The following is a 24,635-nucleotide window of genomic DNA, read 5'->3' as shown; positions in this document are numbered from 1 at the left end:
TTGTAACCTGAGTCCTCTTCCTGGCTTGCTGCATTCAGCCAGTTCCCTCTCCTGGAGAACTCCAGGCTCCCATACTCAGAAGCAGCTCCTCCTCATCAGCTGCCTTGTCTTTAAATGCCCCAGTGTAGAGCTGACAGGGATTAAAGCCTACTTCTAGCCCTGCCCCTTTCCTGTCCTTGCTTCCTGTTTCCTGCCCCCACCCAACCTAGATGTCTCCCTGGAGCTGTTTTCTGCTGATCTCCCTGCGTTGCCCTCTCAGCCCCACTGGGATATGACCAGCCTGCACCCTATTGCCCCCTGAAGGGAATGAAAGCCCCACAGGAGGGATTTCTCCAGACTCCACAGGGCCACCCAAGCAATCAGATAACATGGCATCCCGAGATTTGTATAGGCTTTAAGGTGCCACAAGTTTTGTTTTGTTTTTCTTCTCAGTAATGGTAGCAAGCATGAATTGTCTTCTTTGCTAAGCAGGATCCACCTTGGTTGCATTTGAATGGGAGACTACATGTGTGAGCACTGCAAAATATTCCCCTCAGAGGAAGGGCCCACTCTGGGAAGAGCACCTGCTTGCTTGCATGCAGAAGGTTCCAAGTTTCCTCCCTGGCATCTCCAAGATGGGACTCCTGCCTGCAAAGGGAAGCCATGTGCTTCCCTCAACCATGCTTGAAGGTCGCTATAGGAAGACCCCAATCTCAGAGAGCAAGTGCCCCTGCGGCACAGGGCAGGTAGAAACAGCAGGACACGTTCTTCAGCAATGCCTGTTCTACAGGGACATCCGTGCCTCTCTCATTTTACCACTATTTCATGGCTATCCGGGGTGAATGGACCAGTTTAACACCTCTTTGCTGCTCTCTGATAGCAACCCTGCTGCCACCTACAGTGTCACCAGGTTCTGTACGGCAGCGATTAATATCTGGCGGACGATGATCACACGTGCCCAGAGCCCACCTCTATGAACTAGAGGACAGCCATGGCTACTGCCTTAGTGCGGCAACCCAACAACCTATAGACTTGCAACTTCCTGGCTACTATTTAACTGGCTTATATTTTTGTGTATATTATATGATATCCTTTTAACGCATATTAGCTCTTATTATTTTAAATGATGACTGTCATGATTTTATATTTTTTAAATCTCTTCTTACTTTATAAGCATGCAAGGTGATCTAGGGTACTGCTACATGGTTTATTCCTTTATTTCTTATTGCAGCCGTAGTTAAATCAAAATGTAGCCCAGAGTCTACTTTGTCTCTTATTAGATCCATAGCTAGATTTTTAGTGCAGTCACATGCCAATTTTTATATTTAAAATTATTTTATGTTAGTAATGTATTTTAGCATCTTTTATATTTCTTATTGTATATTTTAAATCATCTTATGATAGTCTTAGAGTATAAAATCTATTGCAACTTAGATTTTAATATGTACTTTATGCTGGTCTGTGACCGTAATAAAGATTGATTGATTTATTATTTGACATGGAGATTCTTCTTGCAGTCTTTGGATTTTCTGAGCTTTTTTATTTGTACCCTCCAAAAAAGCTTCAAGGTAAGTAATTAATTCAACTACTGCAACATATATGATCTGTAATTTGGCAGACAAATCAGACCTAGATATACCTCAGATTTAAAATAGCAGTATTGTTTTACTGTGTTTTACTTGTTTACCCTGAAACAAATGGATTGGTCATATTGGGTTCTGGTGATGGAACGATTTTAATAAACTCATTGGTTGGCATCCTGACTAAGGCTGCATAATACTCCTAGCATCTGCGCATATACAGTAGTAGCCCCTATGCTTCTGACACGCGGGTGCTCTTGTGCAAGAAAGCAAATACTTTCAGAGCTCTCCTTATTCTTCAGAAGCACTCTGTTAAAGCAGAAGCATCTCTCTGTCCCTCGGGGATGTGTTTCCGCTTTAACAGAGTGTTTCTGGAGGCTGGGAGAATCCTGAAAGTATAACACACTCTTGTGCAAGAGGGCCCACGCTTCAGAAGTATAGGGACAAGCACGGGGCTAGCACTGCATGTGTGCTGATGTCAGGAGCACAAACACAGTGGCGCGCTTACCCCTGGATTTCTGGGCCAAAGTCCAGGGTTTCCACACCCCCTGGGGCCCCCAAATCCTCTTTAGTCTGTCCCGGGTGGTATGGTTGCCGCTGGCCCACACTGAGCCAGGTGGAGGAGTATGATTATGACCTGTGCCGGGTGCTTTAGAGACAGAGGAGGGAGTGGGGAAAGAAATATTTGGAATGAGAATAGGGGGGTGATGCTTAACTTGTATTGGGGGAGGGCTCCACAGGTCTTTAGGTCCAGGCTCCAAAATTACCTAGGTGCAGCTCTGCATGCACACAGAGTTAGTTAGGATGGCAGTCACTGTATTTTGGAAGAAGATAAAATATGTGTGGGGTTTTTTTGGTTTGTGTGTTTTTTTAAGAAAAAAGTAAAGATTGTGCCATCGAGTCGGTGTCAACTTCTGGTGACCACAGAGCCATGTGGTTTTCACAGTAGAATACAGGAAGGGTTTACCATGGCCTCCTCCCACACAGTATGAGATGATGCCTTTCAGCACCTTCCTATATCGCTGCTGCCCAATATAAGTGTTTCCCAAAGTCTGAGAAACATACTAGTGGCAATTCAAACAACCTCTTGCTCCCTAGGCACCTCATTTCCCCGCTGCACCATTTGGTGGGTTGTGTGGGTTATATTTGGTGGGTTATATTTTATTTATTTATTTTTACATTTATATCCCGCTCTTCCTCCAAGGAGCCCAGAGCAGTGTACTACATACTTGAGTTTTTCTTTCACAACAACCCTGTGAAGTAGGTTAGGCTGAGAGAGAAGTGACTGGCCCAGAGTCACCCAGCTAGTTTCATGGCTGAATGGGGATTTGAACTCGAGTCTCCCCGGTTCTAGTCCAGCACTCTAACCACTACACCACACTGGCTCTCATATGGAGCAAACCATCCATATAAATTGGATGGTTTGCTCAATTTCACTAAGTAAGCAAGTTTCTGGATCCAAGCTATAGGCATGTACTTGGAAGAGCTATCAAACTCAGTGGGACTTATGCATGTACATAGGACTGGGCTTCCCATATCTTTCTCCGCTGAAGAGTCTTCTCCTAGTGTGACAACAGACAACACCCAATGCTTTTCATTAGAAGTACACATTTTTAGAGAATAGTCATACAACCTAATACCAACATCATCAACATAAGGAGAATCAGCATTCCCCAGACTGCATGTCAAACATCATTATTCCAGGCATTTTGTTTTACTTATTTTTCCAATCTGGATGCTTTCCACAAACACAGGTATAAGCAACAAAGCTCAGCAATGTCTTCCTCAGTACTAACACCTTTAATTCAAATACCTTCTGTAATCCTTTCTTTCTCCCACCCCCACCCCACACACAAACACACTCTTAAATGCAGGATAATGTTTTTTATTCCAAAGTTAATTAGGTATGCCTAATTTGCAATCACCATGTTTAAAAATATTCTTTCAATAAAATCAGGACATTACAAAACAACATACTCAATCCACTATTTTAGTTTTGATGCTTATTCCCTTTGCACGGTGTTCACTACATGGAGGCAGACAATATGACACTGTCAATTTGTCCAAGAATCTTCCAAATAGTGCCATAACTATTTAAAAGACCTACCTTTTTTGCCAGGCTTTTGCCTTTTAATTTAAAAAAAATTGTTATTGTTCACCGCCTAGAGTCTTTGGAAGAGGCAATATGTATGGCTGCAGATTTGATAGTGTTACGCCTCCTTTATGGTTACTGCATTGGTTGCTTGTTCACTTCCTGATCCAATTTAAAGTGCTGGTTCTCATCTACTTATGGGTTTAGCACCTGTATATCTCCAGGATTGCCTCTCTTGGCCGGTTGTATCCTGTCTGTGAGGTCCTCTCAGTTGGTCCTCCTTAGTGTCCCAGGCCCTAGTGTAGTGTATGGTGCCTGGGCCCGTAGGAGGGCCTTCTCTGTGGCTGCCCCTCTTCTTTGGAATACCCTTCCCTCCCAAATTTGTTCAGCCTCCTTCTTAGTGGCTTTTAAGGCCCTTCTTAAGACCTATCTTTTTTGCCAGGCTTTTACCCTTTAATTTTTTAAAAATATTGTTATTGTTCACTGCCTAGAGTCTTTGGAGGAGGCGGTACACAAGATTTTTTTTTAATAAATATAAACTAATAAGCAAATCTCTTGACACCTTCAGAAGTATCACCTCCAGCCTAAAAGGCAGGAGTACCAGCCTCAATTATCACCTCTAGCCTCAAAGGCAGGATGCCTCTGAGTACCAGTTGCAGGGGAGTAACAGCAGGAGGGAGGGCATGCCCCCAACTCCTGCCTGTGGCTTCCAGCGGCATCTGGTGGGCCACTGTGAGAAACAGGATGCTGGACTAGATGGGCCTTGGGCCTGATCTAGCAGGGCTTTTCTTAAGTGTCAAGAGATTTGACAGGATTTCTTCAGATGCCTTTCCTGAAGAAACTGGTTGAAGCAGGATGACCTTTCCCAGTTAAGACCAGTCATTCAGCTTCTCTGCAGTCTCTTTTCGCCACCTCAATAAGACAAGCTGCCTCCCTTCCTGGTTGCCTTGTTCTGATGTAAAGTAATGTTTGTTGCTTATTTCAATATTTCAGGCTCCAAATTTCTGTTAGAAGGCCTTGAGATTTACAGCAAATTATGGGCTTGCAGGAATGTTATTGTGAAACTGAATTTTTGTCTTGCTTGCTATGGATTTATCACCAATTATTAATAGAACTGCTGTTGCCAGATATTTATCACCTTCTCTTGTACAAGAGCAAGTGCTCTGTGAATATGAGAACTTCACAGGAATGAAATGGATCCTCAGGGCCTTAGTACTGAACACTTGCTGGAGAAGAGCTACAGTTGCCATTTTCCAGGTATTAGTAATATCTGTAAATTGCCAATGTACTTTGCCTTCACCATATAGAACTGGGTAAGTGCAAGGAGGCTATGTGCTGCACTCCATAGATACACAAGAATCAGAACAGGCTTTTTTCTGCTTTCATATAACTTGTGTCATGATCACAAGCTTTAGTGAGCTGTGCTGTATTAATACTTCATAGAAATGTTTCAGATTAGCTCTTTGGAACGGCAGTGTGTCAGCGGTGAAATTCTCCACAATTGTAACCATGGCATTTCCACTATGTCCCTTGATAGCAGGATTGCCAGATTCAATATTCGGTAAACATTAAAATTTTACTTAGTATATAAATGTTTCCTGTAAAGGAAAGGAAAGGCAGTTTCACTGCCACAGTTAGGCTTTTGCAGAAAATGCTGCCTCCTCCTGCAAAAACCTAGTAGGTAAAGAAAGAGAGAGATTCTCTCCCCTTTCCTGCTGGAGGAACAGGGGACCAGGACATAGCATTCTCTTTTCCCATTAGGCTTCTGCAAGAAGCATCAGTGAAGCTGCAAAAGTCTAACTCACAGGGGGAAACCTACCTCTCCTTTCCTTCCTGATCTCTGTAGGAGAACAGAGGTGGAGCTTTTCTCCTGTGAATTGGGCTTTTGCAGAAAGCGCTAGCATCATCTCTCTGCAGCTTCAAGATACCAGTGAAACATTTTGCAAAAGCCAAACCTTTCCTTTCTTTTCCTCCAAGGACAATGGAGGAACAGCTGTGTTCCTGTGACAGGGATTCCCAGCTGTTGTTGGCTACAACTCCCATAATCCCCAGCCACAAAGCATTGCAACTGGCAGTAATGTAGTCAAAAACATCTGAGAATCTGTGCTACCAGGAACCATAAGCAGGCCTTTTGGTAGAAATGCAGGTGTACTTGCCAGATAGGAGAAGGGAATTCACACTAGTAAGGAGGAGAGTGAGTTGTATGGGACTCTGTGCAATACCCCTCATCAGTATTCATTCTGATGTGCTTGCTTTCTAAGCATTCATTCATTCTTTGTTCCATTACTATACCACCCATCATAAGGCATCCCAATGCAGTTTACAAAAGTTAAAATACAATAAAACTCCATTAAAATCACATTTAAAACTTAAAATCAGTTAAACAGTAAAATCCATAACACATCTTTCTTTCTTTGTTTGTCTATCTCCCTGCTGAAATAAGGGCTTCCCCATCTCTGACCACTTTTTAGAAGTCTCTAAAGACTTATTTTTTCACCCGTATGTGTCATCTACAGCATAGAAAATCAAACTGGAAGCCTAGCAAAACTGAAATGGACTGATCTGACTGATGCTACTGGTTAGCATATGTTGCTTAACACATATTGGAAAGCCACACAGGCTTGAAGCTTTGCCCTTTGAAATAAACTTCATCAAACTTCTGACCCAAGACTGAGTCAAAGTATATCAACACATTTAGCCTCATGGCATCAACTGTGCAGAGATGTCATTAACACTATTCATCTTACACTGAGCACAAACAGGCAGCAGAAAGGGCTACCAGCATATTCAACAAGTCCTGTTAAAAGTAGAAAAATCAGTAACCTCTCCCTCAGTTTCTTTGTTGTGATGGGAGGGAAAATGTAAAGAGAGGAATCAATGTTCAGCCTTAACAATTAAATTTTAAAAAATCACAATTGGATTTGAGGTACACTAAAATTCTTGCAAAATTGTCCTTGGATAGTGACTTAGTAGCAACTGATGTTTATCATCTCACTGTCTTACAAAATAGTCTACGGACAAGTCAAGCCTAGGTCAATGATCATATGAGTTGACTAAAAGCAATGCCACATATCACACTATCACTGTGTTTATATCTGGAACACAAAGAGGAAAAATGGAGACAATGCACCTGTTTTCAAGTTTGCCACTTTCAGTAAAATGACCACAGCTCATCTCAAAGAAAAAGCAAATTAAACTGTACCATATCAAATAAAAATGTATCACTACCATATCTGGTGTCAGGGCCCAATCTCAAAGAAATATGATTCCTTGTGATAAAAAAAAAATACCATCGAGAAACAATCAGAAACATGTCAACAATCAGAAACTCCCTGCCTGCTGGACAAGGAAGAGTCTTTTAAAGTGGTATCTCTCTTATCTTTAGCAGGAGAAGAACAACTGTCCCTGTTCAACCCCAGCACAGTATTCAACTGCCCCTGTTGCTGCTGATTATGTCTATCCTTTGCTTCTTTTTAGATGATGAGCCCTTTGGGGAAAGGGAACTATCATCATCTTACTATTCTTTTTTCTATGTAAACTGCTTTGAAAGCCTTTTTGATGAAAAGCAGTACATAGATATTTTTAAAAATGGGAACCAAACTTTGACTCTGAGGCACTACATAAGAGCCCCTGGTGGCGCAGTGGTAAAACTGCCGTCCTGTAACCAGAAGGTTACAAGTTCGATCCTGACCAGGGGCTCAAGGTTGACTCAGCCTTCCATCCTTCCGAGGTCGGTAAAATGAGTACCCAGAATGTTGGGGGCAATATGCTAAAATCATTGTAAACTGCTTAGAGAGCTCCGGCTATAAAGCGGTATATAAATGTAAGTGCTATTGCTATTGCTATTGCTATAATCATGTAGAGGCTGAAAGACCACAAAGATCTGACAAGTTGTTTATAGAGAATTATTTTAGCGGTTCATTCCACTGAACCGTGTACAAATACCTGAGCTGTATTGTCCCAGGCCCTTATAAATATGATGTTGCAAGACATGAGAACCACAGACCAAGATATCACTTGCTCTTCAGCACTGGCCATTTCACAACTTCAAAACTGCAGCTTCATAAACAAGAGAATGCACAGTGACTCAGCATCTGATGTTGTTTGTCCCAGGCAAGCTTAAGAGATGCCAGCAGCAATATATCTAGCCATGAAAATGCATGCCAAAGCTAAAGGCAATGAATTGATTGACATAATGTATCTTCCTGGTCTTTGTCTTTTGTATTACCCATTGCTCACAATATTGAGCGTTCTTGACAATTCTATTTGTGAACATTACAAGGTGCATTTCTGAAGCAGTTTTTTCACAGCTGCAGGTGCAGGCAACAGTAACCACAGCACCAGTTCAAAAGCAGCCAATATCTCATCTCATTAAATAGGTATTTCACTTGTGCAGCATCCAATTGAACTGTCCTGTTCAGATTGAGATACTGCCATAATATATCAGTCATATCAGTCACTGCCAGGCAGGAGTTCCAAGCCTTGGGTCCCCAGATGATGCAGGACTACAATTCCCATCATCCCTATCCCCAGCCACCATGGTCTTTGGCCACTGTGACTGGGTATAACAGAAGTTGTAGTACCACCTTCCTGCAGGGGCCATCAGCTCCCATCATTCTCAGCCACAGTGGCCAATAATTAGGGATTATGGACTATGACTCTCATAGTCCCTTTGACCACAGTAGCTGAAGATGATGTGAGTTGTAGTCCAAAACCATCTGGAAGCCTGAAGTTGTGCAGTCTTGGCCTAGGGCAGGCCTGCTCAATTTTGGACTACAATTCCCATAATCCCCAGCCACAGTGGCCAATAGCTAAGGATTATGGGAGCTGTAGGTCAACATCTACAGTGGGGCCGAAGCTGAGCAGGCCTGGCCTGACCTAGGGCATGGTCTGAGGGCATATAACAGCCAGTTTGCTGAAGCTAAGCAATTCAACCTAGGCATGTCACCTCGAGTTCTCTGATGGAAGAAAGTCATGTAAAAATAAATAAAGTAAAAGCAATAAAGATTATGAAGTAACCAGCAACCACCCCCAACCCCACATATTAAAAGCTGCATCTTTCAACTCAAAGGTGTCAACAGTTCTTGAAACGTCAACTGATATTCCATTACACTCTTATGTGAATCAAGAACAGAAACAGAAGGCCCAGAGTGCTGCTATAAAGAGTGTCTTGAATCTGTTCTCAGGGCTCTTCATAACTTGTCACTCATGAGCAGGAATCTCAAAATCTTTTCTGAAGCCAAATTCATGTTGAACCTTTATCCTATTTTGATCAGGTTTTTTTAAAAGCATGCATTTGAGACAAACACTATGCTTTCACTATCATGCAAAGAATGTTTGTCAAATACGACCCTTAAGAGCTGTACTGAAATGGAGGAGAAAACAAAGGGAGAGTAAGGTGGAGATATGCAAACATAACAAGAGATTAATGCCATGAAAAAATTGGCTTCTATGTGTTTAATAGCCATATAGAAGGGAAAGTGTAGCTTCTCCCATATTTGCACATAATTTAATCCTGAAACTGATCCAGAGTGAAAATTGTGGAACAAAATGGAACATCTCTTTAGTGTTAACAGCTGAGATGGATGGCACTCACAATAAGGCCCATGGGACTTCAAAACACCAGGCTATTAGAGTGCATTAAAAAAATAATTTTAACATTTCTGCATGTTTCTCATCCATCTTTTGCATCAATCTGGAAGCTTCACACTCTAGTCGCTATGCAACAAAATTTTGCTACTGTATATGAGGTACCTATGTCATTATCAGAAAGTAAAAACTTAACTAACCAGTCTTCAGACTGTCCCAGAACACTGGTCAGTAAAGGTTAAATTAACTGCCACCTGACATCCCGATAAAACCTACAATTCAACAAAACATGATTTACAGTTTCAGTTTCACCAGAATCCCAAGGATTCAAGTCGGGCATCCAAAGGCACCTGATGAAACCTTCCAATAAGCAGGGCTGACAGAAAAGCATTAAATTGGGCTCTCGAGAAAGCCCAGCGGAGCTTGGGGGAAGTGATGGAGGACAGATACAATGAGAGTAAAAAGCCCACCCTTGCCTTTAGCAATCTATAAAAAACAGGCAGACAAGCCATCTTATTTTGAAGTTCAATGTCCTCCAATCACGGCAAACCATTCTTTTAGCACTCACTAAATCCATTTCCAATGAGGGATCAGGGAATAAATCAATGCTGAAGAGTTTATTTGTTATCCTCAGACACCTGACTGGTCAACACATTTTCTGTACAGGTTATTAGATTCCATAAGATTATAGCTTTATATCCCTCTCACAACCCTCTCTGATGTTGTAGGCCACTTTCAGCATTCCACAGTCCTGGGGCAATCACAGAGAAGGCATGCCTTTGATACATCACCAGAGGAGCTACTGACACCCTCAGACGAACCTGCCCTGAAGATCTTAATGAGTAGAGAGAACACAAAGGTTTTCTCTTAAATACCATAGACCAAAGCCATTAAGGGCTTTATAGGTAATAACCAGCATCCTACCTTCCCTAAGTGAAGCATTTATAATGTCAACCAGGCCCTCTCCAACAATCTCTCTGCTTGATAATGTAAGTCATGTCGGACAAGGGTCAAGAGAACAGATGGTAGGATCAAAGCAGCTTGTTCATATCCTCAGGAGTCACAAACTGAAACTGATCCAATATAACCACACAAGACGAGTTATTGGATACCCCTGCTAAAGACTCTGCAGCAACAATGGAATCCAGGTCAGCTCAAATACAAGAGGTTTTGTCCACACAAAAACTCATTAAAAGCTTCACAGCAGCTAACTGATGGTTCCAAAGCTGGAGTGGAAGGGCCCTCATCACCCTCACCAATTCCACTGGATGTGAACCTGCAAACACAATATGTGTAGAAAAGAATTGCTTCTTTGCAGGACGTATTGCCAGAGCATAGGTCTTCAATTGTGCCATATGCTGTAACCTGTCAGATTCGAGTCGAGTCCTTCTCCACTTGTGCTCTAGTCATCTACCTAGCTGCTTCAGCTCCCATAGTACCTTCATATACCATGGTCATGGAGTTAATTTAGAAGCAGGTTGGAATATACTGGGAAGGTAGCCTTTTTAAAAAACCAAGGAAATAAAGCTTCCTTAGTATCACTTTGCAGTTAATTATAGGGGAGAAAAAAGGGGGAGGTGCTGGGATATAAGCCTACCTGGAAGCCACTCTTATCTGGAAAGCCATTCTTCTAATGTGACTGTGGTTATTCACTAGGAAGAAGGTGGCACTCTGGGAAGAGGCACAAATCTTTTCCAATGACAAGACCTGGCACTGAAAATAGTTGTCATGCTTGTGTCCTTGTTCAAATTAAGCCCTGACAACATTAGTAGAACGCAGCAGCTTGTGGAGATGTACTGGTATGGTCACCAGTTGCTTGGACTATACAAGTACAGGATATCTTGAGGCAGGTCTATTTCAGAATGTTTCCAGACATTTGACTGAACCTACAAATTTCTTAATTAGGGAACTGTGTACAGATTTTGGCACTATAACATCAGTTGGAGTTTTTGGACGTATAGGGGATGACAACATTGCAGTAACTCTCAACTTCTGAAAGCACAGGTCTCTCTAAGATGCTTAGCAGCAGGTGTGTTTTACTCCAATCAGTTCCAAGTGCTAATGAACAGGCACTTCTCTAATCTACTAAGTAGTTGGTCCCCAGCGGAGTATGCTAGTTTGCATCACCTGCTGTGCCAACATGGTATAACCAAAAGGCCCTTTTGCACTGTGAGGGACTAGAAATCCAGTGCTTTTCTAGTGGGATGAAGGCACAGCAGGGACTCATTTTAAGTCCTCATTTTTAGTTCCACACAACAAACGTTGCAAAGGAATATAAGTTTATATTGGAATTTGGAAGATGTGAGATCAACATAACAAAATGGAAAATCTGTCTAGTTCCATGTGCTACCTACCAACACCTCACTTTAGCACAAAAGGCATTAAAAAGCTACTTAAGTATCCTGCATCTGTTTTGCATCCGAGGCTAATTTTGTCACACTATGCTCTGGTTTGGAAGTCTGTGAAGATGAGAATGCACCTAAGGACAGCTTGAGCTGTCAGCAGAATTTCCCTCTGCAAGAAAGCCTACTGATAAATGTTTAACAGTTGCCTTTTCTCAGCAAGGGAGCTCTTCTCAAGTCCTTCCATCACTTTAAATCCAGCTTTTTGCCTCCCAAAAAAACCAAAACAAAAAACCACCCCAACTACATTAAACAGTAGCACATTAAATTATCCACCATCTGTAAGCAACTTCTATCTAAATATTTTAAACTCAAGTAAGGTCCATCTTCTGCATCAAAAAGATGAAGGAACTGAAGATCAAATGAATGATATTCATAGGACGAGCGAAGAAAACAGGGTGGAAAGTTGAGTTTGCGAAGGGCTTTCTGACTCTTCCTTTATAGTTTCAGAGCTCTTCCAATCAGTAGATCAAAAGGAGACCAAGGATGATCAGACAGCCTTGGGGGAGTTCTTAAACCATTAAAATTCCTTTTCTACTTATTGTGGGGGAATTCAGAGTTCATTATGCCACTCACTTTTGCTCAGCAACATTCCAAGTCTAAGCAATGTGTAAATTTCAGGATCTTGAAACACACCCAACTGTACTGCCTGAACAAAGTGAAATCTTCAGTGTAACTTGCCTATTTTACATTCCATCTGTATGTTTGTAATACAACTCTAGCTACAAGTGGTCTCATTGGAATGAAATTTGGTGTGCATGTTCAGAGCACAATTTGACATTTCCAGTTTGCATACCAGCTCAATCTCTACACCCATTTTCTGTGGGACCAGAAAAAATGTAAGACATAATGCAATGAAACATTTGATTTGAATACTCGGAGCCAAACTAGATGTGCCATTAATTATGTCATTAGGCCCAGTGTGTTTGGTTTTTTAAGCAACAGCCATGCTAGGCCCCTATCTGGATCAGATCATGCCAGGAAACCACAACTGGACCATATCTTTCGCCCTGCCACAATCCTGATCCAGACCTGGCCCCATTATGGATCCTATTACACCAAGAGAGAAGTTTCCATAGACAATGGAAGCTTCCCTCTTGAAATAATAGGAGACACCAGGAGGAGGCAGAATCTGAATCAGGAATGGGTAGGGATAAGGCATGGTCCCAACATGGTCCCCCAGCATGGTCTAGATTCAGACTGGGACCTGAATAAAAGCTCTTACAAACCAATGCTAGAAGCATAGCTGGAATATCGTATTCAGACCATTGATACAGAATCCAAAGTGTGCAGCTTGTTTAAACTCTATAGGGGATTCAAACTGCAGTCCTCCAGCTGTTGTTGACCTACAACTCCCATCATACCCAAGCACAGTGGCCAGTAACCAGGGATAATCAGAATGACAGGCTAACAATAGCTGGAGAACTACAGCTGGACACCCTTGCTCTATTGATTCAAATAGCTTAAGATCAATTGATGGTTAGTAGGCATGGAAACCTGAAGGGTAATGCAACTACACATAGACTTGTTTTAGACAGATAATAAAGTTATGTCCATGTGTGATTGTAAGCCACATTCACTTCACAACATAATAGTAATGAATTGTGCAAAAGATATTATTTAAAGTGTCTAGGATGCAAGCTAAGCCACTTAATGGTGCAGCAGAGAAGCAACCTGCCTAGAGAGCAGGAGACTGTTGGTTTGAATCCCCACTAGTGTGTTTCCCAGAATATGGGAATCACCTATATCGGGCAGCAGCGATATAGGAAGGTGCTGAAAGGCAACATCTCATACTGCACGGGGAAAGGTAATGGTAAGCCCCTCCTGTATTTTGCCAAGAAAACCACATGGCTCTGTGGTCGCCAGGAATTGACACCAACTCGACAGCACAACCTAAAACTTAAAGGATGCAAGCTGGCCAATTGTGTTGTGAACAATCTCCTCCTTTTGCATTTTAAAAAAGTTAGGAATGAGGAACAGAGCCATCTCTTACCATAGAGCTGCTTACATACTTCTGCCTCCTGCTGAAGATTTTGCTTTGGACAGATATAGTATCTCCAGGTTCTTTTGCTGGATTTTTCTACCATTACGCTCAGTAAAAATGAACACATGCAAAGACAATGTCTTGCCCATACTCCTCAGCCTTCTCAATGAAAGGGAGCATATCCACTTGGCACACAGTAGATCTCAATACAGAGCACAATGGTAGGTGCCATTATATGCACTGGATCACAATAGTACAAAATATATGTGTAGGATAAGAATTCCAGACTTGCCACTTAATCAGAGCACTGAATCACTTAATGATACCCATTTGGCTGTGGTAAATTTCACTTCCCCTCCTCTAGATGAAATCCAGCCCCACATAAAACCTGAATACTAACTGACACCATTTCCGTTTTTACATGCATTGCTCCAAGATGTTACAAATCCATCTGACTGCTGATTCAAGGCTTTTCACATTTAAAAAAAATAATACCTAGCCTTTAAAGGGACTTAATTTTCCTGCAGTACACTGAAGCAACGATTAACGCTAAATTGCTAAGGGAAGATGGAAATGCAAGCTTTATATGCACAGATGTCACAACAGTCGGAAGCTAACAAAAAGGCTGGCTGGTTTTAAACATACATCTTAGTGTTCAAGCTAACAGATGAACGCAGTGTGCAGTGCAGGAGCATAAAAACCTTTGTTATGAGAGCCTCATTCAATTCACCAGACTGCCTGCCAAGGATTATCTCAAGAGATTAATGTCACTGTTATTTGTGGACATTTAAACTATCCCCTTGTGTCTAATTAAGCCTAAATACTGAGGTAATTATATCAGGGGTGGTCAACCTGAGACTCCAACTCTTGTTGGACTACAACTCCCATCATCCCATCAATAAATTGCAGCTGACAGTAATGGGAGCTGTAGTCCAGCTGAAGGCCTCCGGTTGCCCACCCCTGCATTATAAGATTTGCCGCCTTTCTGAGAAACGTATTTTGACTAGGTTCCTGAGACAAATTATTCAGGAGAAGATCTACATATTACTTTTATTCAACTCCTCAGGAGTCCATTATTAATTTCTAATTTATTTGCTGGCTTCAAGCACTGAGTGGATGCATTGTGCATATCTGCTTCACCTCACAACACTTCCTATATCACCTCCTCCCTACTGCCAAATAATGAGAGAAAAAGAAAACCTTCCTAGCAAGGTTTATTGAAGTGTTGATGGCACACCTGTTTATTCCCTGCTATTCTCCACTCCATTTATGCATTAATTCACTGACCCAGTAAGTATTATGATTTCTTAGCTTCAGTATGGACCACGTCAGTGCCTGAATGAGGGACCCATATAACAAGTTATGACTTTAGGAACATAGGGAGCTGCCATATACTAAATCAGACCATTGGTCCATCACTCAGTATTGTCCACACAGATTGGCAGTGGCTTCTCCAAAGTTGCAGCCAGGAATCTCTCTCAGCCCTATCTTGGAGATGCCAGGGAAGGAACTTGGAACCTAGATGCTCTTACCAGAGCAGCTCCATCCCCTATGGGGAATATCCTCCAGTGCTCACACATTAAGTTTCCCATTCAAATGCAACCAGGGCAGACCCTGCTTAGCTAAGGGGACAAGTCATGCTTGCTACTACAAGACCAGCTCTCCTCCATCCTCTATAATAAAGAGCCTGTGTGTGTGCGCGCGTCTCTGCGCCCGTGTCTTCCTCGGCCGTTCTGGGCATGCGCAGAGCGCATGCCCAGAATGTCCGAGGAAGATACGGCCGCCGGCACCAGGCAGCCATGTTGGCCGGTTGTTCGCCCGGCCGTGGAAAGGCCAGAGGCGGCCACTGGGAGGGCAGAGGCAGTGGTGGCGGGTCCAGCCCAGCCGCAGGGATAGGAGAGGCGGCGGCGGTGGGTCTGGCCCACCCGCCTTAAAGAACAGGGGCAGCGACTGTCCCTTGGGCGGTCCGGCTGGTTGGAGGCTGCAAAGCCATGTTGGCGGGGGCGGCTCCAGGGGAGTGGCAGCGGCAGCCAGACGGGCGGGGGGGGGTCTTGCACGGAGCCGCCGCCTCCTCCTCCTCCTGCTCGGCAGCAGCCGGCCCTCAGGTGTATCCCAGGACAGCGGCGGCGTCCCCCCCAGGAAGAGCCGCCGGCAGCCTGCCGAGTGCCGGCAGGCAGAAGCGGGGACTGGCGGCTCCCGGAGAAGACCTCCATCCGCCCGCCCCTGGCAGCAGCAGCAGCAGCTGCAGCTCTTCCTCACGCCCAGCCCAGGGAGGGAGACGCAGGCAGCAGCTCAGCAGGGCGAGCCGTGGTTGCTGCTGCTGCTCTGGGCGCCTGGCCATCGCCGCCGTCCCCAGGGAAGTGGCCTTGCGCACGCCTGCCCCGCTCCTCCTCCTCACTCCTCCTCCTCCGGGGGCAGCCCTCAAGGGGCTTCTTCGCAGCCGCTTGAGGGCCGCCGCTGCCTCCCTCCGCCCCCCCCCCCCGGTTTCATGAACCCAACTAGCGCCCTTATTTTAACGGGCTTAAAAATACTAGTGCAAGTATAATTATAATGATTCTCTCCTATGAAGTGAGAAAACAATGAATGCATAGAACCTCACAACATGGTCCATCTATGCAGAGAATGGAGGTTCCTCCCCCCGCTGCCATATAATAGGACATGGGAAGATGAGATGCAAGAAGAACTACTGGAGTGGGCTGGCTATGGACAGAAGATGTATTCCGAGACAGTTCCATCTTTATCAATTGTGTGATGGTAGTGCTTGAATTAAAGTACATGTACTAGTGCAGGGGCTTAGCGAAAAATATTTCAGTGCCATATTTTAGGTAGATGTTGTATGTATATGGAAGATTGAAAATCCACTGGGAGACATGCTCTTACATGCACACAGTGGCCTGTAGGGGTACATTCCAAAATAGCCCCAAAATGTTATTGTGAAAGACCCTCAGTAGGCAGTAGAGCCTAAATACTACGCCTGCGCATGGTGGAAAATGTTTAATCTGATCTAATACAATTGCATCTGACAAATAAATTGTTGGTGCTCATACACATACATACAAACACACACACACACACACACACACACACACACACACACACACACACACCCTGCCCATTCTTGGTTGGTCAAATTGGGTCAGAATTCCTGATATTTTTTTCTAACACTCTGTGGTTGTTTTGAAGGACTGTATGTTATAAACTGGGAATGAAGGGGGCAAGGCAACCCAACACAAGGCACCCACAGGATCAGAATGAGATTCCCCAAGGGGCCTTGCCTCGCACCCCCATCCCCTTAAGGCCCACCCCTCCTCCTTGCTGAGTCAGAGAGAATTTCTCTCTGACAGCTCTGAGGGTGGTTTTCAAGATTTGTGTGCTATAAATCGATGGAGGAGGGGTAACACTCTGAAGGGGACTAACAGAATCAGAGGGTCCCCCATGGTTGGTTGCCCTGCTTTCCAACCCACCAGTTCTGCTGCCAAATCAGAGATAACCTTTCTCTGGCTCAGCTCCGTGCTGATGGGGCTGCGTGCTGGAAACTGAGGAGCAAGGAAACTCCCAAGAAGGACCCTCTACCTCTGTGAGTCCTTTATGGAGAGTTGCCTCACTCCCCATCCACCCAATTCCCAGGATGCCTCCCATCAACACACAAACCCCACTGAGTCAGAGAGAATTTGTCTCTGAGGCAGTTTTGAGGGGATGCATGCTGGAAACTGGGGGGCAAAGCCACGTCCTACCTCTGACTGGGGGAATTGCCTTCTCCCCGCTGCTTCTGGAGCAAAAGAGCTTGCCTCAGCACAACTTGAGGTTTAAAGGAAAGGGGGCTTTCTCCCACTCTCAAGTCTCAAGCTCTGCTGCAATGAATGCCAAGCATTTTTGTTAGCTAGGGCAGTGGCTGGTGTGGAGAGGGGGAGGCCCAACAGGCATGTTAGAATTCTGTCAGAGTTCTGCAATGACAAGAGGGAATTTTGTCTGAGTTCCAACTGTCAGGAGTCCCTCCTGTTGAGAGGTGACTCATTCTGCTAATGCCCAACAGAGGGTATATCAGGTTCAACATACCTGTCAGACCAACACAACTGCACATCCCTACTAAATAGTATAACATTCCTCTCTTTGGCCCAAAGTGGTCACCAATAACTGCAACAGGTTTTTCTTCCACATTTAACTGTAGGAATTGCAGACAGCTGGGTCAAGTCTTTGATTCCTCTCAAGCACTTAAGGGGAATCTTCTTAAAACCTGGACAGTGGTAACATGAATAGCATGTCTGCAAACAGAAAAGGAATTTCTGCATTGCCACTACCATTTATTTTGCCAACTGATCTGTGGAACTTAGTGACACATGATACAATAATGACAAATTCTGATAATGTTCAAAAACAAAGTAAATTGAGGTGGCATATCTACTAAAAATGGAAGGACAGAAGAAAACTTTGTATATGTACATATAAACAGACTCTTATATGTATGTGTAGACATACATATACACATACGAGGCAGAACATTCTGAACCCATTCTGAGCGCCATTTTGGAATCCAAAATGGTACTCAGAATGGGGCTGGAGTGTTCTGACAGAATGGAGTCATTCCACTGGAAAAACTGGTTTGTCCAGTTGTTCCAACAGAATGTTTCAAGCATTTTGCGCTCCATTTTGAGCTCAGAATGGAATGCAAAATGTGTTTCATGCACACCCCTACTATTTGATTATAAATAGTCACTGACATTAGGGATGTGCATGAAACGGATTTTGCATTTTGTTTCAAGGTTGAAACAAAATGCAGATGGCTAGAACATTTTGTTGGATGTTGTTTCAACAGAACAAACCTCAAAAAACCCCACCAAAACCCCAATTGTTTCAACAGAACAAACCTCAAAACTTTTTGAGAGTTTCAGCCAGAAAAAACAGTGGGGGGACTTGAAACACTCCATTGCTCCCCTTGGGTAGCTCCTACGGACACCAAAGTGGGTTAGGGGTGGGTCATAAAGGGTGCTACCTACCACCCAACCCACAAAAGAAATGGGCGTGGGAGATTTTTAACAACTTTTTAACCTTTTCCCAAAAGCGTCCATAGTAATGGAAGCCAGAGTCAATCAGCAAGGGAAAAACAGCTCTCCTTTGATGACACAATCCTGTAAAGAATACCACCCAAAATAGTTCCAAACAAGAAAGTATTAAAATCATGTCCCTTGAAATCCTGTAGCTATACATCAGGGCTTTGTTTTGCTTTTACACATTAAACCATTTCAAAATTCAATAAGAAGTTATCCGGGTCTGTTCTGTTCTATGAATACAACTATTCTTGTTTCAGTGCTAGAAATCTAAAATCACTATCTAAACATTTACTCTTCATAAAATATTGGCCCAGTTTGGCTTCTAAAACTAGATTTCTAATTTTGTGTTCTGGAAATGTGAATCTTAAGTGAATGCTGTGTTTTGCCCCGATAAAACATTACATTTGCTTATCAGCAGAACACTTTAAAAGATGTTTCTTGCCATCAAGAGGATTTATAAATGTTGTGGTTTGAAATGCTGCTTATGGACAACAAGCACAATTATGGCATTTAAAATGTCCACGTAAAATTTGACCATCTGTAATTCTACAATTAACTAAATCCAAATGAATCAACACATCTTCGAAATTGGTTGTTTTACTTAAGGCAAAAATATGGGCCTCTGCATAACAAGACAATTCTTTCTTCATTGTATTTTTAGACATGCAATGTTGCCTCCCTGGATTTACAATGAGTCTTACAGGATATAGCTTGTCACCTATTTATCAGAGTTACAGTTTCTTTTAAGATGAAAAAGTTGACTAACCAACAAATCATGTTTCAGGATATATAAGATGAAAATTGTCCTAGACTAGGGCAGCAACTCTTGCCATTGTTTTGATATAAATATTAACTGCTGATATTGAATGGACACAATAGTATCTTAAAACAAGTTGTTCTAGTAAGAATTAATCAGCCTACTTTCCTTTCACTATCTCTACATCTAGACTAAATTTGGTTCAAATTGAGGTCCACAAGTTAGAACTCTTGCACCTCAAATGTTCATGTTTCCGCCATCTTTGATAGGGGTGGATGTCATCATTACAAACTGCACCACTGAGGTGTCCCTGTGTGCCACTCACTACAACTGTTCCAAATTTGGTTCACATCAGTTAGACTGTCCACAGGTTAGTGCACTTGTCCCTCAAAAGTTTACATGTCAACCATCTTGAATTTGGGTGGATGACATCATCACAATCTTTACCACTGAGGTGTCCCTATTTGTCCCTCAACTGTAGCACATTTATGGTTCTGCCATCTTGAATCAGGGTGGATGACATCATCAAAAACTATATCACTGGGGTGCCCCTGTGTGTCACTCACTACAACTGTACCTAATTTGGTTCAAATCAGTTAGTCCACAAGTTGGCCCACTTACACCTCAAACATTTATGCGTCTGCCATCTTGGATTGGAGAATATGACATCATCACAAACTACACCATTGAGGTGTCCCTATGTGTCCCTACAGCTGCAGCAAACTTGGTTCAAATTGGTTAAGCAGTTCACAAGTTAGCCCACTTGAGCCTCAAAAGTTTATGCGTCCAACATCTTGAATCAGTGTGGATGACATCATCACAAACTATGCCATTGAGGTGTCCCTGTGTGTCACTCACTGCAGCTATCTCTTCTGGAAAAGTTTGTATGGTTGTGTGCAAAAAGACAAGTGTATCTCTTCTAAAAAGCAATGGGACAAATTATGGAAATGGACGTTGTACGTAACCCCCCCCCCCCGATTACCTGATGTGCCTTGTAATCCCCCATCCCCGAGTTACAGTACTGCCTGCATATACTTTATAACCCTGTGGGTCTCCAAATCCTTGTGTGTAAATCTTTGTAGATATATGATGTACAAACAACTACTTTGTATATAATTGTGCTTTGGCAATGTATTGTATGCTTTGGTAGTTTGTTGGTTCAATTAAAAAAAGATCTTGTCCTATAAAAAAATCTTGTCCTATCTTGAAGAAGCCAGGGAGGGAACTTGAAACTTTCTGCTCTTCCCAGAGGGGCTCCATCCACTGCGGGGAATATGTTACAGTGCTCACGCTTCTAGTCTCCCATTCATATGCACCCAGGGCAGACCCTGCCTAGCTAAGGGGACAAGTCATGCTTGCAGCCACAAGACCAGCTCTCCTCTGGTCATTCTCGACATTTTAGAAAACACCAACTCATATCTTAAGTGGGAAACCATCAAGACAAGTTTCAAAGGCAGCCTGTGGATCCATAGAAGAAAACTCAAATACAACTGCAAGCTCCTGTTCATCACTATTAAGCACAAATCTAAGCATGTTATTTCAGAGTTAAGTCCCATTGGGTCCAATTAGGCTTAGCCTCAAGTGTGTATAGGATTGTAGCCTTAATTCACTTTTACAACAGACAGACACACAGGGGCCTTTTCTCATATTCACACACTGCCTTATGTGCATCCTCCTCCCTCCCCACTTACCTTGGGAAAAGGAAGGGGACTCACCTGACTATAAAAGAGATGAGAGTCATGTCATTCCACCACTGCCTTGGAGAGAGGTAACCATTCACCAGGGCTGCCCATCTGCTCCCCACCTTTGTTCACCAGCTCCACTCCAACCGCAGGCATGGGAGATGTGGCTGACCCAGGCGAGCTGAATGGCAACAGTCCCCAAAAGCTGCAGCAACTGCTGCTAAAGGTGAGTGACAGTTGGCATGCCAGTCCCATTAATCTTCCTCCCACCACACTCTGCCCCATTGGCTGCATCTGCTTACCCAGAACTTCACTTGACACAACCAATTCCTCTTTGCCTCCATTGCCATTTCAAATTCTGCATCCCAAAAAACAGGCACACAGAGCTTCCCAGAAAGGAATGGCAATGATGAGCAGCTGTCCCACGGCCAACAAGGAAAGCTCTGGACCAATTGCCATAGTAATGGGGCAGACATTGTGTGTACACTGCCCTTAGCAAATTCTCTGTCACTTGCTACATGAAAAGGGCCCAGTGTGGCATGGCTCTCCATCCAGAACCTGGACAACTAATAAAACAAGGGACTGTTCAGCTTGGTCACCCTACATCAGAGGTCAGCATTGATAGACATCTGCTGAGGGTCCCATGCCCTCAAAACAACTCACTGCTGCTCTCTAAAATAATCTCTGTTTCCGTAACCTTTATATGGCAGTGGTGGAGCAACTCCCCTGGGCCGACCCAGGAAGGAGGGGCCCACAGAGAGCAGTTTGCCAAGGGCCTCTTGTAACCTGGAGCCAATTGCGTACCCATTGCTTTTCAAGATGGCTCCATGTGTCCCCACTCAGCTCTCAATGTTTAAGCAGCCTAGAACAATTTGGATCAGGTTCCAAGAATCAGTCAAAAAAGCATCCTTCTCATCTTTACCATAGTAACACAGACACTAGCTAAGTACGCTGTGCCATGCTTTTAGTTTTAACTTCTAAACACACTCTCACACATTCTCAGGAAATGAAAGCCACTTGAGAATCTTCTCAGACCGCATCAAACACTTAATAGCTTCGATTTCCACATTTCATTTCTCTACTTGTTTGTATCTATGATAGGAATGAACCAAAGAATAAGTAAAATGTGTCAAAACCTTCCGTGTAATAACCAGCCTTGACTGCACATACTGCATTTATTCATTTTATATAGGTTATTTCAGACTGAGAAGGCATCAGGCAAAACAAAGTCAAATGCATACTTCTGAAAAAGTCAGAATATAGCAATTATATCCCTTTTTCCTACTGACTATTAAAATTGTCTCTGAAGAATTGTAAAATTGTAGTATTACCCTCATACAAACTGTGGGGAATCCAAACTTATTATTCTCCTGATGTTTGATAGCTAACTCCAGCAACTAGAATAAAATATAAGTAGCACAAGAGTGTAATCTTGAAACCACTTCCTTTCAAGATCAGGACCTTTTGCTTCTACAGGATCATTTCAAAGAAAGTTATTTCATCACTGTGGCCAACGTTTCCCACCAATGACAGGAATCCAATTTTAAAAAACCTCATTCAATGGGACTGGTTTTGACAACAGGTTGGGAAGGGCTCTAAGATTCTGTATCGCCCCATCTTTATATTGCAATGTAAATACATTAAGCAGTTTAAGTAGTTTATCTAATTTGAATAATCTGTATGTACTCTACTCTGCAAATGCGGGGGTTTGGGAAGACATGGACTATTTGTACAGGGATTTAAAGAGCAGAAGGAAAGACTGGATGAGATGCACAGGGCAATTAGGAAGGCATGGGGGAGAGAGAGAGAGAGAGAGAGAGAGAGAGAGACCAATGGAGAGCAGAACAACAGAGAATTGTAGTGAACTTTGAAATATCACAGCTTGAACTGTTGGAAATGTGGCAAAGGGTATGTAAAACTATCTAGCTATTTGAGGGTTAGTATCAAAGGAAAATCAGCTGCCGCCTAGTGGTGTCTGGGAAGCAGGAACTGTCAGAGTTCTGCCAGGATGCCAGTGGTCAGAATCTTCTAGCCCAGCTGTACATCATAAACACAAGAGACTCCATTCCTTTCTTTTTACCTCTTTGAGTTTTTTCTTGAGAACATAGTTCACAACCTTAGAAACGCATTTCAATAGGCAATGTCTTCATGACTGGACCATACGGGCAAGGCAAATAACATGCTTCCCAGGCAAACACCTGGCCAGAATCCAGAAAGAGCCATGCTCACAAATAAAGGAACCACATCATTTGTCCCACACATGTGGTTAAGATATACAGACCGTATTATAATGTGTGTGTGTATTCATGGGTTTGAGAATTCTCTTCTTTCATGAAGACTAGAACTTGATTTTGTTTTTTAAGTGAACAGTGGGATTCTTAGGATTCTGCAGGAGCTGCTAGGTTCTGAATCAGAGCAGATAGATAATACTCCATAATATGATTACTGCCTGTATACAATTTAAAATGTTCCTTCCCCCCCCCCCCAGTTCTCTTCCTCCTCCTCTCCTCAAAACAAATACCTCAAAGTGTTATCATGTAGCTGCACTAAAGCAAGTCTATTGTTGTTCACTGCCAATCATTACCCTGGATTTTTTTAAATGCAGGTTCCTCAGTCAGGACCTGCAATGAAGCTGGATCAATAGAGTCGTTGCTTTCCTAACACAGCATCCCAAACTTGCTGTCTTACAACAGGAACATATGCTTTAATCAATAATGTGCCCTGAAGAGACATATTTATATTGAACGATTGTGTTAATACATATCCTCTACAGAGCAGGAGGAAACACATTTTTCAAGGCAACTCTGAAATGTATAGGTAATAAAGATAATACTTAGCATGTATATAGCACTTTAGGATGCTCCAGGCTACTGATGGACAAGCTCCCACAAGCTCGCCTCTTAATGCATTTGGTTTTTCAGAGCTTTCTGGGGAAATTTGCAGAGGGGAGGAAAAAAATCACGTCTTGCCAAATTTTCTCAAAGAAAGCTCTGAAAAAGCAAACACCAAGCACCGCACTCTGCCCTCCCTGCTGCTCTTCTCTTGCAAACCAACCAGTTTCAGAGATGGATTTCTGGAGACAGGAGAGGCCTTGTAGGCTTCTTCTTAACCAGCAGCAGTGATGTAGTTGCAAATTCAGAAGTGCAGACACTCTCCATGACAGCCAGCCCCCATGGCTATGCCCACCCCAATAGCCAGAGCAGCCGAGAAGTACCAGTGCTCTGTCCCTGAGCGTCCCCGCTTCACTACACCCCTGACTAGCAGAGTGCACTTGAACGGTAGTTTTCTATGCCCCAGGTCTTAGCCCCTACTGTACATTGCAAAGATATATGATGCTACATACTGCTAAACAAATCATTACATTCCTGGCCATTTTTTCTTTTCTGTTTTTAAAAGCCTTGCCTGACATGGACAATTAAAGCTATGCAGAAGCACCTGATTTTATTTTTTGCCCTTCTTCAAGTCTTTTGCAACAGTCAGTACATATGACTGGAGCTTCCATCTGCTCATGAAACCGCTGAT

The 24,635-nt window shown here is 43.1% G+C and overlaps 1 protein-coding gene across 8 annotated transcripts in view; it reads right to left on the bottom strand.

The window, feature by feature from the left end:
- Positions 1-24,635, bottom strand: part of GRM8 (glutamate metabotropic receptor 8) — a 791,912-nt gene that overhangs the window by 624,821 nt on the left and 142,456 nt on the right. The window contains exon 1 of one of the 8 annotated variants that reach the window (XM_053256774.1): positions 3,667-3,754. The exons of the other annotated variants lie outside the window; for them this stretch is intronic. The gene's annotated coding sequence lies outside the window, so the exon portion shown is untranslated. Of the gene's footprint in view, positions 1-3,666; positions 3,755-24,635 lie in introns of those variants that run through there. 8 annotated transcript variants of the gene reach the window in all.

This window comes from Hemicordylus capensis, chromosome 5 (genome assembly GCF_027244095.1).
Source record: "Hemicordylus capensis ecotype Gifberg chromosome 5, rHemCap1.1.pri, whole genome shotgun sequence".
NCBI lineage: Eukaryota > Metazoa > Chordata > Lepidosauria > Squamata > Cordylidae > Hemicordylus > Hemicordylus capensis.
Note: the sequence above shows the minus strand (reverse complement) of the source record. Positions and strands in the feature narration are given on the sequence as shown.